At 40.2% G+C, this 14,730-nt stretch overlaps 1 pseudogene; it reads right to left on the bottom strand.

Annotated features, from left to right (window-relative positions):
• Positions 1 to 5,625: 5,625 nt before the first annotated feature.
• On the bottom strand, positions 5,626 to 9,688 carry LOC132061508 (uncharacterized; annotated as a pseudogene).
• Between the last annotated feature and the right edge of the window lie 5,042 nt (positions 9,689 to 14,730).

Below are 14,730 nucleotides of genomic sequence, written 5' to 3'. Positions count from 1 at the left end.
GACTAAATCACATAAAGCACATGCTTTTGAGAGAATAGCACAAATCTGCTTTCTACACTAATCAGACTTAGCATAATCCACGCAGTAGCTATGTGAACCACCACTAACTTAAGCTCATATTGTTCACTTGATCATACTCACTTGAGGCAAACGACTATACCAACTTGGCAGATTAACACCAACACAGACTCATATAAGTGCCAATCACTTTTTGACTAAATAAATAGCTATAACAATGTAAACTAATCAGGAAACCAAGACTTACACTGACATTATAAACTTCCAGCTGAACCAATAATTATTACAATGTCAGCTAAGGAAACTACAGAGCTCATGTTTAACACTGATCATACTCAACTCTAAAATAAACAACTATATCAGTGTGAAAGAAAAAAAAAAAAAACCTACAAAAACTCACATTTGACACTAATCATGTTTAACTTAAACTTATAACTGTAATAATGCAATTACCAAGAAGACTACAAATTACCTAGAACAAACAATTATAATAACATAAACCACCAGAAGAACTATGAATTAACTAGCAAACAATTATGATACATAACTTAGCAAAAAACTAGCCAGAACAACCATACTAACACGAATTAGCAGACCAGACTAAAAAAATTTAACCACAAGATAAAGATTTGTCTTTTGTTTGCGCAGCCAAATGCCAAGAAAGGACTTGGGAAACCTTTGTGCTTCCAAATCTCGACCCACAACCACGAAAACACGCACACAAGACAAAAATATAAGAATTTTACTAAAGGAAGGTTCTAACAACCTTGAAAATATTAAAATTTATACTGAAGGCCTTTAAAACTCAATTAAAATCTCAAGATTTTAAGCTCCTAGGTTTTTTCCCTTTTTTTTTTTCTAACCTCTTTTCAACTCACCATGGGGTTTCATTTATAGAACCCCAAAAACTACACTCAAAGCTAAAAAAGTCGATGTGGGACTCAAGGTTCTCAATGGGTTTACGGTCAAATAGATAATGGAGGGTTCGGATCAAAAGACAAACCACGATTAATGGCCATATTTCGATCTCCCAACTGTAAAAGTAAAGAAAAATGCATGAAATACTTGGATGGTACCTTTAAGGGTCTGTTTGGATGAAAAATCGACCAGTTTTGAAGAAAAAGGACGAGCCATTTAATGGACTCGTCCTTTCTTCCTATTCGCCTCCACCCGATGTCACTACAAGGACGCCACCAACGGCGATGGGGCTGCACAATGGAGTAAAGGGCGGTAGGGAAAAGGGGCGGCTAGGGTTTTCACCGTAGCCCCTTATGAGAAATAACAAACGAGGCCCCTCAGCTTTGTGCGTATGCTGAGGGAGTATGAAAATGTTCATGGGTCGGGTCAGCCCCTTTGTGGGCTGGACCTGGTCCATGTATTTTTTATTTATTTATTTGAAAGCGTTTGTATATTATACGAGCATATACGTGTATAGCACGTGTATATACACTCGTAGGGGCAAAAGGGTTATTTTATTAAAATAGGCTAATATTTAAGGTAATTAGTCATAGTAAAAAATAAATACAACAAAGTCAAATAAAAGGCGTAATTAGATTAATAAGCGATTTAAAACTCATTTTGCAGAAATAGCCCTTAATTGACCCTTAATTGAAGGAGGGTTGCAAATTATGGCCAATCTTCGTAATTAATTGCAGAAATATCCTTGCAATTAAATATTTGTAAATGTAGCCTTATTTTAGTATTTAATTTAACCAATTAAAACTAATTTTCATTAACGTCCTTAATTAATTTGCCCATGGCTTGGACATTTTAATTACGGCCGTCCGAAATTCAGAATTTACAAAATTGACCTCGGCTGTATTGAACCATGAGTTGGTTAATTATGAGGTGATCATTTATGCAAAATAACAATAATTAGTCTAAAAATCATAATTTAAAACAATTTTGCCAAAATTGGCACAAACATGCATATATAGTAATAATTCAAAACTCAAGGGGTAAAAGTGGTAAATTCTTTTAATTACTCAAATTCCTTGGATATAAATAAATAAATTGCCTTTTATCTAATTTTCTTGATTATTGCTGAATTAAATGAACAATTTTTTGAAATTATTCTGCTACTAGTGAATTATAGAAAATACTATAAAATGCTGATAATTTCTGAATAATTAATAAAGCCTTGAAGGTTCCCCTATTAATTTATGGGAGTAAAATGTTAACTTGAATAATTATTTAAAATTATTCAAAATTTTTGTGAGTGTGCAAAATTATCTTATTTATTATCCAAGGACCCTGAGTAAATAAATTAAATTACGGGAGGTCAAAAATCAGGTGTCAACAAAGATATTTAAACCATTTCTAATAGAACATGGGTATATTTGGCCCTTTATTGGTAAAATAAATGTACATAAATATAAATAATATATCTAATATCCATCCGTCGCAATTTATATGACACTCTTTATTAGTCAGTACCAAAAAGAATGATATCTTTCTATATTTAGTAACAATTTAACTTTAAAATGTCGTTTTACTCTTAATGAAATAATTTACAGCCAAGCAACTATCTATGGCGTCTCATTTTTTTCCCACAAGTTTCAAAAGCCTTTATTTATTTCTTAAACTTCGTGTCAAGTCAAAGACTCTGATATAAATTGGGACGGAGGGAGTACCTTTTACTATGATTGAGATTGTGTGGGAATAATGTGCAATTGCACGTTTTTAGAGACTAGTACTATATTAAAAGCACGAAGGGCCTTAGAAATATTGATTGAACTTTTTTCCCTTTATTAAAAGACCCTACAATAAACAAAATTGTCATTTACGATTTTCTAATATTTGGAAATTCAAAATAAATGGAAATTTTTGTTATTAAGTCATTCCTTATTTCAACCAGGTAAGAAGTCCTAATATTTCACACTTCTAAATCAATTATACAATATTACCTTGTATAATTATTCATTTAAACAATGTAGTAAATAAAGGTCTCATTCTTAAAGTACAATTCTATTTAAGTAGTAATGTTTTTTTTTATCATATTACGGACAATTAGTTTTAGGTCTACCACTAAACATGCATTTCTTTTCTACTTCTTTCCTTTGTCTTTTTATTTGTTTTGATTCTAAGTGTTTTCTTTCATTGAACATGTCACGACCGAACCCGCCATGACTGGCACCCAACTAAATCCTAGTGGGCAAACCAACACACAAGACATCTATACATTTAAATCCAGTTTTATATTAACCAAGCTAAACAGTTATTTACTCATTCAAACATCAGATGAACAAAATAAGTCATGCCATAAAATACTGAAATAAGTGCGGAAGTTTTAACTATTACAAAATTCCCAAAATCCGAAAGTCATCGTACAGGACTCTAATCTAAAACATGTCTAAAGAATGAAGTCTGACAAATAAATAACAATAATGTCTAGAGTATGAAAAGATATCATAGTAAAAAGATCTTCGGGCGGCCTGGCATGGGAAGAAGCTCACCTTAAAATCTGTCAGCAAACGTCCTCCACGCTAGATGTGAGGGCAGGTAGCAGTCTCCGTATCACAATCTACACTCAAAAGAATGCAGCAAGGTAGTATCAGTACAAACACTATATACCGGTAGATATCATAGGCTGACTAAGATTAGTATCATGCAAATTTCATAAAATCAATAGAATAAACAAGCCATTCAATAGACATGAATATCAATAAAACACAACAAGTCAACCAAGGATAATCACAATCAAATCACCAAGAATGCCAAGAATCACAATCACGTAAGCCACAACCGAAATAAGTTTACCACAATGACCACACTCACTGTACACACATGCTAACTGATGTCATTGCTCAGTAGTCATGACCTGCAGGGGACCCATAGGGTCCATGTACCACTCGTTCCAGAATACTCCTCGGACCCGAGCGCAAACTTCCACTCCGCAACGAACCTCGGACGCGGGACATATCAATGTACCTCTCATTTTCAGAACTAACCTCGGACCACGAGTTCATAATTTAGGTCACATGAGTGCCTTTCCATACCTCTTAACCGAACAATGTTTCTTACCTTCTCATTATTAATACCCAAATCATCATTTCATGTCACAATACCGTCGAGAAGATCGTATTAGCTTCTCATCACAACATATCCACTGCAGATTTAACACACGTGAATAGCGGCACGAAGCCTACACAATCACTCAATCACATTCACATAGGAGTTTAGCCACACAATATCATGCATGAAAACTAGACATGCTTTCTCCTAAAGAATTCACAGAATATACAATCAACTAACCCAAGTCTAACTCAAGTAGACCGTAACCTACCTCAATGTAGAGCTGGAACAACGCAAGTCACTCTGCTACAGCCTTTCCTTTCCTTAACACCTCAGAACGCTCAAAGTCTAGAAATAGAAGGCTCAATGAGTCATAATACTCAAATCACAAGTACCAATACAAGAATACCCTTCCCCTTACCCCATTCCAAGGGGTGGATAAGCTTCTAGGTGATAAACAACCTATCAAGGCCTTTAGTAATCATTAAATATCGATTTATAACAACATTCTATCAATATTCCCACTACAAGCAGTTTTTAAGGTAAAAATGCCATTTTTATAGGGTCTCCAAGACACCATGTTTAATTCATATAGAACTCTAGGTCTCCAATCACTTAGTTTAATGACCCTAAATGTTTAATTCATGATAAGATAAACTAACCAAAGCATTTAGATGATAACTAAGCGATAATACCCATAACCCATTAAGTTTAGAAGGTTTATCAACATTCTAGGGTTTCTATTTCAATTTCACCATTAGAGACCCATGAAGGGAATGACAATAATGAAGGAGAACGGAATGATAGAATGGAAATCAATGAAACTTACCTCTCAAGGTTTCTTGCCCTAGCTTGAAAATTCACCCCAGGTGCTTGTTGAGAAGTGTGTTGGTGTTTTGTGAATATAGAATATAAGACTAAGTATAAAAATTTCGGCTACTGTTTTCCGTCGACTGCTACAGCGGTCATCACGCCGCTGCAGCGGTCTCGCTATAGCGGCTAAGTGACAGCTATAGCGGTCCCAAAGGAAATCCGCTCACCGCTATGGCGGTCGACTCACCGCTATAGCGGTACCGCCATAGCGGTCAATCGTCCGCCACAGCGGCCACCCGACAAATGGCAGGCCACTGGAAGCGGTCCACCCACCGCTACAGCGGTACCGCCACATCGGTAGTCCCACCGCCACAGCGGTCCATTTTGGGCAGTGAGCTCGACTTTTGTCCAGTTTTCCCCCTATCACCCAACATTTCATCCGAGGCCTCAAAAACACAAAACAAACATGTACATATACATAAAGACGCCCTACGAATCCACCCGTGGCCTCGAAATTTCCAACGAAGTTCTATTTTTCTACGTCAACCCTCGACCGACTCAAGACAATCAAGCAACAACCACAAACAAGTACAATTTCAGCTCATAAGCTCACATGATTTAGTTTCTACTGGCTCGTTCTACCCTTGAAAAGGTTATGTTTAGTGGGGTGATCCTACATTTCCCATAACGACTGGAAGGGTCATTGCACTAGATACCAATTAAAACACCGATCGTCCCCGAACGGACAAGGATAAGAAATCTAGGGAGGAGTTACCTATCTCAGCGAAAAGGGCGAGGGTATTTGCTACGCATATCAGATTCAGTTTCCCAAGTAGCTTCTTCTACCGGATGATTCTTCCACTGAACCTTCATAGAGGCTATTTCCTTAGACCTCAACTTGCGAACATCCCTGTCTAAGATAGCAACGGGCTGCTCCTCATACGACAAATTCTCATCTAGCAACATCGAATCCCAACGGATTATGTAAGAACCATCGCTATGGTACCTCTTCAATATTGAAACATGAAATACCGGATGAACGCCTGATAAATCGGGAGGTAAAGCCAACTTGTAAGCCACTTCCCCCACACGCTTGAGGATCTCAAACGGCCCAATGTACCTCGGGCTAAGTTTGCCCTTCTTTCCAAACCTCATCACACCCTTCATGGGTGAGACCTTCAACAATACTTGCTCTCCTTCCTCAAACTCAAGATCTCGGACCTTGCGGTCCGCATACTTCTTCTACCTACTCTGCACTGCCAGAAGCTTGGCTTGAATCACCTTCACCTTCTCTAGGGACTCTCTCAGAAGGTCGGTACCCCACGGCCTCACCTCGAACTCATCAAACCATCCAATAGGAGACCTACACCTCCTTCCATACAACGCCTCAAATGGGGCCATATCAATACTCGAGTGATAGCTATTATTGTAGGCAAATTCGGCCAAAGGCAAGAATTGATCCCAATGCCCACCGAAATCTATCACACACGCACGAAGCATATCCTCAAGAACCTGAATAGTCCGCTCAGACTGCCCATCAGTCTGAGGGTGGAAGGTTGTGCTAAGATCTAACTTCGTACCCAACTCCTCGTGCAAACACTCCCAAAACCTGAATGTAAACGTGATGCCCCTGTCGGACACGATAAAGATAGGAACCCTATGAAGTCTAAGCACCTCACGAATGTAGACTTTAGCCAATTTCTCCGCATCATAAGTTATCTTCACCGGAATAAAGTGGGCAGACTTAGTCAACCTATCAACAATAACCCAGATAGAGTCAAACTTCCCTAGCATCTTCGGAAGACCCACCATAAAATCCATGGCTATCCTTTTCCACTTCCACTCTGGAATAGGCATCCTCTGCAGTGTACCCCTAGGTTTCTGATGTTCATACTTCACCTATTGGCAATTCAGACACTGAGCAATGAATTCTACTATATCACGCTTCATCCCAGTCCACCAGTAATGTTGCCTCAAATCACGATACATCTTAGTGGCACCAGGATGGATAGAATACCTCGAACTATGAGCTTTTGTCAGAATGGTCTTGATCAAGTCACCCACACGTGGCACACATACTCGCCCTTTGATTCGCAGCACGCCCTCCTCATCAATCACGACCTCTTTGGCCTCACCACGCAACACTTTATCACGTATTTTACACAACTTAGCATCCTCAAACTGCTTAGCCTTAATCTGCTCTAAAAATGACGACCGAGCCTCAACACAAGCCAACACCTTGCCTGTGTTAGAAATATCCAGCCTCATAAAACTGTTAGCCAGAGTCTGAACCTCTCTAGCCAACGGACGCTCCGAAGAAATCAAACAAGCCTGACTCCCCATACTATCGACTTTCTGCTTAATGTGTCAGCTACTACATTTGCCTTACCAAAGTGATACAGAATGGTGATATCATAGTCTTTCAGCAGTTCCATCCATCTCCGTTGTCTAGAGTTTAGATCCTTCTGAGTGAACACATGCTGCAAACTACGATGGTCTGTGTACACCTCACAATGGACACCATACAAGTAGTGCCTCCAGATTTTCAATGCAAACACCACCGCTGCCAACTCTAGATCATGAGTAGGATAGTTCTTCTCATGCACTTTCAACTACCGAGAAGCATAAGCAATCACCTTCTTTTCCTGCATCAAAACAGTACCCAAACCAGAACGTGAAGCATCACAATAAACAACAAAATCCTTGCCCTCCATGGGCAATGCTAGAATCGGTGTTGTAGTCAACAATGTCTTGAGCTTTTGAAAGCTCTCCTCACACTCGTCGGACCACTGAAACGGTACCTCTTTCTGAGTCAAACGGGTCAAATGAGAAGAAATAGAGGCAAACCCCTTCACAAACCGACGATAGTAGCTAGCCAGACCCACAAAACTACGAATCTCGATCACTGATGTGGGCCTAGCCCATTCCCTGACTGCCTGAATTTTCTGAGGATCCACCATAATACCCTCTTTCGAAATAACATGCCCCAAGAAAGACACAGAAGACAACCAGAATTCACACTTGGAGAATTTAGCATACAACTCCTTCTCTCGCAATACCCCAAGAGCAATTCTCAAATGTTTCTCATGCTCTTCCTTACTCCTAGAGTACACCAGGATATCATCAATGAACACTATCACGAATGAGTCTAAATAGGGCTTAAATACAATGTTCATCAAATCCATGAACGCAGCTGGGGTGTTTGTAAGCCCAAAAGACATAACCAAGAACTCATAGTGCCCATACCTGGTCCGAAAAGCGATTTTAGGAACATCCTCTGCCCGAATCTTCAACTGATGGTACCCTGACCTTAAATCGATTTTAGAGAACACAGAAGCTCCCTATAACTGATCAAACAAGTCATCAATACGGGGAATGGGATACTTGTTTCGGATAGTTACCTTATTCAGTTGGCGGTAATCAATACATATGCGTATAGACCCATCCTTTTCCTTAACAAACAACACAGGAGCACCCATGGAGAGGCACTCAAGCGAATAAACCCCTTACTCAGAAGATCTTGCAACTGTTCTTTCAACTCCCTGAGTTCTGCTGGCGCCATCCTATAAGGTGGGATAGAGATAGGACGAGTCCCTGGGTCTAAATCAATCCTGAAGTCAATGTCACGATCCGGTGGCATACCAGGCAAGTCCGCGGGGAACACATCCGCAAACTCGCGTACCACTGGAACCGAATCAAGAGATGGAGTATCTGCATTGGTGTCATAGATATGTGCCATATAAGCTAAACAACCCTTCTCTACTAGCTTCCTAGAACGAACAAAGGCTATTACTTTCTTAGAGAGGGGACTAAGGTTACCCTTCCACTCGAGTCTAGGTGCCCCGGGCATGGCTAGTGTAATAATCTTAGAATGGCAATCTAGTATAGCATAATGCGGGGACAACCAACTCATACCCAATATAACATCGAAATCTACCATGTCTAAGATCATCAAATCCGCCCAAGTACTATACCCCATAAAAGTAATCGCACACGAAGGGTAGACGCTATCCACCACCATAGAGTCCCCAATAGGAGTAGATACATAAATAAGGGCACCAAGGGTATCACACACCATATCCAGACCCACAGCAAAATAGGTAGATACATAAGAAAAAGTAGAGCCCGAATCAAATGAAACAGAAGCCATCCGGTCATAAACTGAGATAGTACTTCTGATAACTGCATCAGAGGCGTCGACCCGGTCTACTCGGAAAGCGTACAAATGACCACGCTCTCCCATCGCTCGTGAACCACCGCGATTACCATTACCGTCTAGGCCCCGCCCTTCGGGCTGTCCGTCCGCTCTACCGCCCCGAGGACCACCTCGGTTAGGCTGGGCACCACCCCTACTCGCGGTGTGGCCACCCCTCCCTGCCGGTGCGCGATCCTTACCTCCTCGATCGGGTGCAAACGGAGCTCGGGGAGCCTGATACTGAGTCCCCTGCCCACTCTGTCTAAGTCTGGGGCAATACCTCTTGAGATGCCCTATCTCTCCACACTCGAAGCAAGCACGGCGTAGGCGCCGAATGAAGATGAAAAGCAAAGTGTAGCCTCCATGCCGACCGAAGCCCGATAATTTGCCCCCGATGGGCCCCTAGCGACACCGCATCGCGGATCGAACCGACGCCCCGAATATACGTGCTAACTCGACCCTCGAGAAGGAGTTGCTGAACATCCCACCCCTACGGGCCTTCTTCTCTACATGCTTCGCATGACTCTCCTGCCTAATACCCTCAACAGTACGGACATGCTCCACTATCTCCTGGAATGAAGCCCAGTGGCTACAAGCTGAAGAGCCGATAACTGAAGCCCAGTGTTCAACCCCTTCACGAACCGCCATATCCTCTCCCCCTCAGTGGGCAGCAACTGAAGAGCATAACGGGATAAAGAGTGAAAACGGGACTCATACACAGTAATCAACGAGTTCCCTTGATCAATAGTGGCGAACTTATCCTTTCTTCGGTCTCTCAGAGTACGCGAACGTACTTATCCGAAAATACAAGAGTAAAACTGAACCCAAGTCAACGGAGGAGACCCAGTTGGCCTACACTCCACATAAGCCCTCCACCAAAGCTTGGCATCACCTAAGAACTGGAAGGTCACAAACTCTACCCCGTACTTATCCACGGCCCCCATCTTATGGAGCCTCTCGTAACAATCGATGATGAACTCATATGCGTCCTCTGACTCAGTACCATAGAACACAGGAGGCTTCATTTTAGTGAACCTCCAAAACAGATCATGTTCCTCGCTAGTCATCACCGACCCTGCAATTGGCCTCGGAAAGGCCTTAAAACCCGAAACTTCCTCCAAGCGAGGCGCCACCATGCCGTATCTCGAACCCCGGAGCTGTGCTCGTCCGGACCGGGGCGGCTACTCCCGCGCCCCTACTGCTGGACCGGCCGTATAGCTCGGCCCGTGCTAACCCATGCAACCAATTCGGCACTTGTGCCATAGCGTACGGTATACCCGACGACCGTAGCTCCCGGCGGAACCCCGGTACTTCGGCCGGGGCCGGGCCGGTGCGGCCGCATCTCCCGCGCGCCTCGTTAGGAACCATTGGAGGCACGGGGGTCAACCACCGGACGCCACCCAGCCGGGGGCCGCCCTTCTCGCGCTCTCTTTCCACCTCTACCTTTAGCGCTCGCCATCGCGCATGTTCTCGCCATATGCGAGGGAATGAAGGATAGTCAGATACCAATTTGAATCAGCAGATATCAATTGGAATCAAGTAGCACGAAAGAAAGAAAGAAAGAAAAGGGAGTTTTCCTAGTGCTCGGTAGCCTCTCGAAGATAAGTACAGACGTCTCCGTACCGATCCACAAGACTCTACTAGACATGTCCTTGTACGACGAGATCGACGAACCTAAAGCTCTGATACCAACTCTGTCACGACCTAACCCGCCATGACTGACACCCAACTAAATCCTAGTGGGCGAACCAACACATAAGATATCTATCCATTCAAATTCAATTTTATATTAACCAAGCTAATCAGTTATTACTCATTCAAACATCAAATGAACAAAATAAGTCATGCCATAAAATACTGAAATAAGTGCGGAAGTTCTAACTATTACAAAATCCCCAAAATCCGAAAGTCATCGTACAAGACTCTAATCTAAAACATGTCTAAGGAATAAAGTCTGACAAATAAATAACCATAATGTCCAGAGTATGAAAAGACATCATAGCAAGAAGATCTTCGGGCGGCCTGGCATGGGAAGAAGCTCACCCTAAAATCTGTCAGCAAACGTCCTCCACACTAGATGTGAGGGCGAGTAGCAGTCTCCGTATCACAATCTGCACTCAAAAGAAAAAATGCGCGATGAGGTATATCAAGACAAACACTATGTACCGGTAGATATCATAGGCCGACTAAAATTAGTATCATGCATATTTCATAAAATCAATAGAATAAACAAGCCAATCAACAGACATGATTATCAATATAATCACTGTAAGTCAACCTAGGATAATCACAATCAAATCACCAAGAATTCCAAGAATCACAATCACGTAAGCCACAACGGAAATAAGTTTACCACAATGACCACACTCACTGTACACGCATGCTAACTGATGTCATTGCTCAGTAGTCATGACCTGCAGGGGACCCATAGTATCCATGTACCACTCGTTCCGAAATATTTCTCGGACCCAAGCGCAAACCTCCACTCCGGAACGAACCTCGGACGCGGGACATATCAATGTACCTCTCATTTTCAGAACTAACCTCGGACCACGAGTTCATAATTTAGGTCACATGAGTGTCTTTCCATACCTCTTAACCGAACAGTGTTTCTTACCTTCTCATTATCAATACCCAAATCATCATTTCATGTCACAATACCGTCGAGAAGATCATATTAGCTTCTCATCACAATACATCCACTGCAGATTTAACACACAGGAATAGTGGCACGAAGCCTACACAATCACTCAATCACATTCACATAGGAGTTTAGCCACACAATATCATGCATGAAAACTAGACATGCTTTCTCCTAAAGAATTTACAAACATACAATCAACTAACCAAAGTCTAACTCAAGTAGACCGTAACCTACCTCAATGTAGAGCTGGAACAACGCAAGTCACTCTGCTACAGCCTTTCCTTTCCTTAACGCCTCAAAACGCTCAAAGTCTAGAAATAGAAGGCTCAATGAGTCATAATAGTCAAATCACAATTGTCAATACAAGAATACCCTTCCCCTTACCCCATTCCAAGGGGTGGATAAGCTTCTAGGTGATAAACAACCTATCAAGGCCTTTAGTAATCATTAAACATCGCTTTATAACAACATTCTATCAATATTCCCACTACAAGCAGTTTTTAGGATAAAGACGCCATTTTTATAGAACCCTAGGTCTCCAATCACTTAGTTTAATGACCCTAAATGTTTAATTCATGATAAGATAAACTAACCAAAGCATTTAGATGATAACTAAGCGATAATACCCATAACCCATCAAGTTTAGAAGGTTTATCAACATTCTAGGGTTTCTATTTCAATTTCACCATTAAAGACCCATGAAGGGAATAACAATAATGAAGGAGAATGGAATGATAGAATGGAAATCAATGAAACTTACCTCTCAAGGTTTCTTGCCCTAGCTTGGAAATTCACCCTAGGTGCTTGTTGGGAAGTGTGTTGGTATTTTGTGAATAGAGAATATAAGACTAAGTATAAAAAACCCCGGCTACTATTTTCCGTCGACCGCTACAGCAGTCATCACGCCTTTCCAGCGGTCCTGCTATAGCGGCCAAGTGACTGCTACCTAAAGGAAATTCGCTTACCGCTATGGCGGTCGGCTCACCGCTATGGTGGTCGACTTACAGCGGTCAATCATCCGCCACAGCAGCCACTAGACAAATGGCAGGCCGCTAGAAGTGGTCCACCCACCGCTACAGCGATATCGCCGCAGTGGTACTCCCACCGGCGCAGCGGTCCATTTTGGGCAGTGAGCTCAACTTTTGCACAGTTTTTCCCCTTATCACCCAACATTTCATCCGAGGCCTCAAAAACACAAAACAAATATGTATATATACATAAAGACGCCCTACGAATCCACCCGTGGCCTCAAAATTCCCAACGGAGTTCTATTTTTCTATGTCACCCCCCGACGGGCTCAAGACAATCAAGCAACAACCACAAAAAAGTACAATTTTAGCTCATAAGCTCACACGATTTAGTTTCTACTGGCTCGTTCTACCCTTGGAAAGGTTATATTTAGTGGGGTGATCCTACATTTCCCATAATGACTGGAAGGCTCGTTACAGAACATGATCTTCCGTTCAATCTTTCTTTATTTCTTTTAATTAATAATTTATGTTGTAGTTCTTGTAGAAGTCACGGGATTTTTGAAATTTTAATGATTTGTTTTTTATTGCTCTAATTGTGTAAGTACATAGCTAAAAATCTATAATTGGCAATGAATTCTCATATTTCTTGTTTTTTTTTCCAGTTGATATTCTTTTATCGGAAAATTGGGAAGAAACATGTGATGTTGCCGTCTAAAGAACTGGACCAGATGGTATTTAATTGCTATGTGCCAAAAAAATCAAAGGCTGTATATCATCTCTTTCCTTCTTTTTTTTGTTTAAACAAAACTTATCCAAGTGAACTTCATATGTATCACGATAAATCTGAGGGCGAGGTATGTTGTCGGCAAGTGAACTTCATGTGTATCACAATAAATCTGAGGGCGAGGTATGTTGTCGACTGTATAAATATTAAATATTAATAATATTAACGAGAATAATAATTTCGCTAATCGTTGAATAAATATACAAAACTGCATATATAGTCTAACCCATTAAGTTTCGAATTAAGAAAACATTGATTTCTCCCTTAAATATAGTTTTTAGATCTTAGTTGATTTTTCCCTTAAACAACTGATTTTTCCCTTAAACAGTATATTTTATCCACTTTTCTGTAGGTAAATTTACCTTACCAAAGTAATTTTGGAGATGATAAACTGCTGTATCAGTATTCAAATTGATTTGTGATTGTTGACACCTAATTTTTGACCTCCCATAATTTATTTTAATTACCCAGAGTCCTTGGATATTAAACGGAGTGAAATATGTATTTTTTAAAAGTCAAAATGATTTTATAAAATTATTTAAATAATATTTTTTGCCATTATATTGGGAAAAATATCTTCTATAATGCTATGAATCATTTGGGAATTAATTTACATATTTTTTTGGCAATAATTATGATATTTGCTAAATTTAACCAAGGGAAAAATTTAAAAAAATTATTTATTTGATTGTTTAAATTATTAGCAATCAATTAGCAAGTATTTTTATTCTGTTTAATCCAAGGAACCTAGTTAATTAAATGAATTAATAATTTTACCCCTCAATTATTAATTTTGCATAATCAATTTATTTGAATTTATCATAATTAATTGAGTGTTTAATTGTGGTTAATTCCATAAAATTGTTTATTATGTAATTAATAGTGGCTAAAATTTAAATAATCAATTTTTGTTTAATTATGGCCTTAATTGAAAGTCAATTTCCATGGTTTAAGTCAGTTGAAGTCATTATTGCAAAAATAGCCCTTAATTGTTTGATTAGTTTAACTCTAGCCGTAGTTGAAACAACCAAACTCATGGTTGAAGTAATCGCGGTCATTAACACCTAATTATTTTTTAATTGAGCCAAATGTGGCCATAATTGAAATAACATATTTGATAGGACAAAGTCAATTAAGGCTACGTTTGCAATTTTAGATCATAATTACTAATGGCTTAATTGGTTAATTACTTATGTTTTGACCACTTTTGGAGTGGCCAATTGATTGACTTTATTAATTGTGGTTATTTATTAAATTAGTGTCGAATTACTTTCATAGATATACACATATA

This window comes from Lycium ferocissimum, chromosome 6 (assembly GCF_029784015.1).
Source record: "Lycium ferocissimum isolate CSIRO_LF1 chromosome 6, AGI_CSIRO_Lferr_CH_V1, whole genome shotgun sequence".
Classification (NCBI taxonomy): domain Eukaryota; kingdom Viridiplantae; phylum Streptophyta; class Magnoliopsida; order Solanales; family Solanaceae; genus Lycium; species Lycium ferocissimum.
This window is presented reverse-complemented; position numbering and strand designations above follow the sequence as displayed.